A 6,197-nucleotide genomic window follows, 5' to 3' on the forward strand; every position below is an offset into this window, starting at 1 on the left:
AAACCATCCATTAGAACAACATATAGAACCATCCATAGAACTAACATATAGAACCATCCATAGAACTACATAATAGAACCATCCATAGAAACTACATATAGAACAGCATGCAGAGCCATCTATAGAACTACATAGAACATCCATAGAGCTACATATATAACCACCAAGAACTACATATAGAACCACCCATAGAACTACATATAGAACCATCCATAGAACAACATATAGAACCATCCATAGAACACATATAGAACCATCCATAGAACTAACACTATAGAACATCCATAGAACTACATATAAGAACCATCCATAGAGCTACATATAGAACCATTCCATAGAACAACATATAGAACCTCCATTAGAACTACATATAAGAAACATATAGAACCATCCATAGAACTACATAGAACCATCCATAGAACTACATATATAACAACATGATAGAACCATCCAATTAAACTACATAGAACCATCCATTAGAACAACATATGGAACCAATCCATAGAACAACATATAGAACCAATCCATAAGAACACATATAAACCTCCAGAACAACATATATAACTACATATAGAACCATCCATAGAACTACATATAGAACCATCATAGAACTACACATAGAGCAGTATGTAGAACCATCCATAGAACTACATATAGAACCATTTTTGGAACTACATATAGAACCATTCATAGAACTACATATAGAACCATCCATAGAACAACATGTAGAACAGCATGCAGAGCCAGTCTATAGAACTACATATAGAACCCATCCATAAACTACATATAGAACAGCATGTAGAGCCATCTATAGAACTACATATAGAACAGCATGCAGAGCCATCATAGAACTACATATAGAACCATCTATAAACCATCCATGAGAGCATCTATAAGAACCATCCATAGAGCTACATATAAACCACCCATAGAACTACATATAGAAAACCATCCATAGAACAAAAACATATAGAACCATCCATAAGAACTACATATAGAACCATCCATAGAACTACATATAGAACCACCATAGAACTACATATAGAACAGCAGCGAGCATCTAAGAACTTACATATAGAACCATCCATAGAGCTACATATAGAACCACCCATAGAACTCACATATTAAACCACCCATAGAACACTACATATAGAACCAATCCATAGAACAACATATAAAAACCATCCATAGAACTACATATTAGACCATCATAAATACATATATAGACACATCCATAGAACTACATATAGAACCATCCATAGAGCTACATATAGAACCATCCATTAGAACTACATTAGAACCATCCAGTAGAAAAACATATAGAACCATCCGTAGAACTACAATAGAACCATCCATAGAACAACATGTAGAAAACCATCCATAGTACTACATGTAGAACCATCCATAGAATACACATAGACACGATATAGAACCATCCATAGAACTACATATAGAACCATCCAAGAACAACATGTAGAACCATCCATAGAACTACATATAGAACCATCCATAACAACATGTAGAACCATCCATAGAACTACATGTAGAACCATCCATAGAACTACATGTAGAACCATCCATAGAACAACATGTAGAACCATCCATAGAACAACATGTAAGAACCATCCATTAGAACACATAAACAAGAACAGCATGTAGAACCATCCATAGAACTACACACATAGACAGCATATAGAACCATCCATAAACTACAATAAGAACCATCCATAGAACAACATGAGAACCATCCATAGAACTACATGTAGAACCATCCATAGAAACAAACATGTAGAACCATCCATAGAACTACATGTAGAACCATCCATGAAAACTACATGTAGAACCATCCATAGAACTACATGTAGAAACCATCCATAGTAGAACTACATGTAGAACCATCCATAGAACAACATGTAGAACCATCCATAGAACTACATGTAGAACCATCCATAGAAACTACAGTAGAACCATCCTAGAACAACATGTAGAACCATCCATAAATACATATAGAACCATCCATAGAACAACATGTAGAACCATCCATAGAACTACATGTAGAACCATAATAGAACTACATTATAGAACCATCCATAGAAACTACATGTAGAACCATCCATAGAACTACATATAGACAGCATGTAGAGCCATCTATAGAACTACATATAGAACCATCCTAGAACAACATGTAGAAACCATCCATAGAACATACATATAGAACACATCTAGAACCATCATAGAAACTACATATAGAACAGCATGCAGAGCCATCTATAGAACTACATATAGAACTACATATAGAACATCCATAGAGCTACATATAGAAACATCCATAGAACAACATGTAGAACCATCCATAGAACTACATATAACCAATCCATAGAACTACATATAGAACATCCATAGAACTACATATAGAACCATCCATAGAGCTACATATAGAACCATCTATAGAACTCATATAGAACATTCCACTAGAACTACATTATAGAACCATCCATAGAACTACATATAGAACCATCCATAGAACTACAATATAGAACCATCCATAGAACAACTATGAACATCCATAGAACACATAGACCAGCCTAAGCACATATAGAACTACATATAGAACTACATATAGAACTACAATAGAACTACATATAGAACAACATGTAGAACTACATATAGAACATCCATAGAACTACATATAGAACCATCCATAGAGCTACTATAGAACCATCTATAGAACTACATATAGAACCATCCATAGAGCTACATATAGAACATCCATAGAACAACATGTAAACCACCATAGAAACTACATATAGAACCATCCATAGAACTACATATAGAACCATCCATAGAACTACATGTAACCATCCATAGAACTACATTATAGAACCATCCATAGAAGCTACATATAGAACAGCATGTAGAGCCATCTATAAACTACATATAGACAGCATGTAGAGCCATCTATAGAACTACATATAGAACCATCTATAGAACTACAATAGAACCATCCATGGAACTACATATAGAACCAGTCCATGGAACTACATATAGAAACAATCCATAGAACTACATATAGAAAAACCACTCCATAGAACTAAATATAAGAAACATGAAGGAAGTTGGAGCTAGTTTCTATGTCTCTGTGTCCAGAATGAAGGAAGTTGGAACTAGTTTCTATGTCTCTGTGTCCAGAATGAAGGAAGTTGGAGCTAGTTTCTATGTCTCTGTGTCCAGTATGAAGGAAGTTGGAACTAGTTTCTATGTCTCTGTGTCCAGTATGAAGGAAGTTGGAGCTAGTTTCTATGTCTCTGTGTCCAGTATGAAGGAAGTTGGAACTAGTTTCTATGTCTCTGTGTCCAGAATGAAAGAAGTTGGAGCTAGTATGTCCAGTATGGATATCGGTATTCGCGAGCATGCTCGCTGTTCCCATAGACTTCCAAGTGATTGCGCTAACGCTAGTTAGCAACTTCCTTCAAACTGTATCCCTTGAATATAATAATTTTCCAACTGTAAAGGTTTATATCTAGGAGGAATAGATAAGGTTTTAAAATATAATGAACAAAAATATAAAAACGCAACATGTTTTTCATGAACTGAAATAAAAGAGCCCAGAAATGTTCCACAATGCACAAACAGCTAATTTCTCTCAAATGCACACATTTGTTTATATCCCTGTTAGTGAGCCTTTTTCCCCCCCCCAAGATAATCCATCCACCTGACAGGTGTGGCATATCAAGAAGCTGATTAAACAGCATGATTATTACACAGGTGCACCTTGCACTGGGGACAATAAAAGGCCACTAAAATGTGCAGTTTTGTCACAACACAATGCCAAAGATATCTATATTTTTKAAGGAGCGTACAATTGGCATGCTGCCTACAGGAATGTCCACCAGAGCTGTTGCCAGATAATTGAATGTTAATTTCTCTACCACAAGCCGCCTCCAATATTGTTTTAGAAAATTTGGCAGTACGTCCAACYGGCTTCACAACCGCAGAYCACATGTAACCACGCCAGCCCAGGACCTCCACATCTGGCTTCTTCACCTGCRGAATATTCTGAGACCAGCCACCCGGACAGCTGATGAAATTGAATATTTCAGTCTGTAATAAAGCCCTTTTGTGGGGAAAAACTCATTCTGATTGGCTGGACCTGGCTCCCCAGTGGGTAGGCCTATGGCTGCGCCCCTGCCAAGTCTTGGGTCTAAAGAAGTTATTTCAATTGACTGACTTCCTTATATGAACTGGAACTCAGGAATTGTTGTATTTTGCATTGATATATTTGTTTACAGTAGCAACATTACTAAAGACAGATAAAGCTACAGGACGGACAGCTACAGGACGGAGGTCCTGAGGTTGGGGGTTTAAGTCTTTCTCCATGTGCATTTTGTCTCAAATCAAATAAATCACAAAAACTAGATAATGTCAGCTACAGCCTACAGTACTACGCTGACAGCTCACTATAATAAATATAACTAAATGATCACCAAATATACTATGTTACAGCCTACAGTACTATGCTGACAGCTCACTATAACAAATATAACTAAATGATCACAAAATATACTATGTTACAGCCTACGGTACTATCCTGACCAGCTCTACTCACTCCTCATGGAGCCTTCGTCGTTGTCCTCCTCCTCCTCATCACTGTTGATGACCATGGTTCCCAGGTCTGCCTCTAACATGGTACTGCCGTGCTCGATCATGGTCTGAGCTCCGTCACTCATGGTGCTGGTWGCTCTCATGGTGCCAGCCCCCTCTGACCCAGACTTCACCATGGTGTGGGAGTCCACCTCCACCTCCTCTTCCTGGACGCAGAGAGAGAGGACGGTCAGGTCAATCAAACTAACTTGTAAAGTCCTTTTTACATCAGCAGGTGGACAGTAAGGTACTGGGATTCATTCATACAAATACCCACTAACTGCAGAAAGTGCAGGCCCAAACCTGAGCTGTGTNCTTTTTACATCAGCAGGTGGACAGTAAGGTACTGGGATTCATTCATACAAATACCCACTAACTGCAGAAAGTGCAGGCCCAAACCTGAGCTGTGTAGAAGGACATGTTACCCAGGAAATAAAATGTTACGTTCAAAGTATCAACTGCAAATATATCAAGTGTGTGCTGGTCCCATTACTCTGCTTTCATACTAGGTATTAACACAAAAACAACATTTTAAGTGAAAAATAAGCCTTGGTCTTAAGCAACAAAAGGAAATTCACACAAGCACCAATGTGTAATCCACCCATGCTCTACCAAGGTTTTTCCCAACACACAGCGTTGACCTACTACAGTAGTTATGTTGGTCTATTGTACTTCAACAGTATGTAGGCAGGTTGCTTAGGATTCAAACCTTCTTTGTGGAAGAACGTAGGACTGGCATTTGGACATGAGCTAGCTGACGTTATTCTAAAATGGATTAAATTATTTCAATCAATCTACACACAATACCCCATAATGACAAAGCAAAAACAGGTCGACATTTTTGTAACTTTATAACAAATAAAAAACAGATATACCTTATTTACATAAAAGGTATTTCTGGGGGGTCTGAATACTTTCCGAATGCACTGTATGTTGAATGAGCATGGAGACTAGAGAGCCTCACAAGTTTGACGAAATTACCTTTATATATTTCAGTCTAACACGGATATTTATTTACTTACTTTTGGAGCACCAATTATATTACCAAAGACATCTTAAATTTGTATTCAATAATTTTTTGACACGTATAATATAACAGCACAATAATTTTAATTCAGGGTTTTTTGGGGGCTCATATATAGGCCTATGCATATGGGTGTTGGGAATTAAAAGCACTGTCCATTTTGTTGTGTATCAACTGTAATACTGTTGTGATGATAAGTGTTTGATGTGACTTTAGATTGCATTGACGTCAGAGTGGTTAGAGGGACAATAGAGCCCTGAGTACCAGGTTTACTGCGGTCATGACTCGTGACTGCCGGTGTGGCAGTAATACGGCCACCGCACCAGCCCTAGTTGCATCCCCCCCATTAGAGTCCCAGACACTTGTAGAATCTATGCCAAGACGCATTGAAGCGGTTCTGGCTCGTGGTGGGCCAAGGCCCTATTAAGACACTGTTGGTGTTTCCCTTATTTTGACAGTTACCTGTAGCTTCTATGTGAAGTGTTGAGGTCAGCTGTTGTTGTCTAGCTAGCTAATGGCTAAAGTAATTTGT

The sequence above is a fragment of the Salvelinus sp. IW2-2015 genome, unplaced genomic scaffold (assembly GCF_002910315.2).
Source record: "Salvelinus sp. IW2-2015 unplaced genomic scaffold, ASM291031v2 Un_scaffold2348, whole genome shotgun sequence".
Taxonomy (NCBI): domain Eukaryota; kingdom Metazoa; phylum Chordata; class Actinopteri; order Salmoniformes; family Salmonidae; genus Salvelinus; species Salvelinus sp. IW2-2015.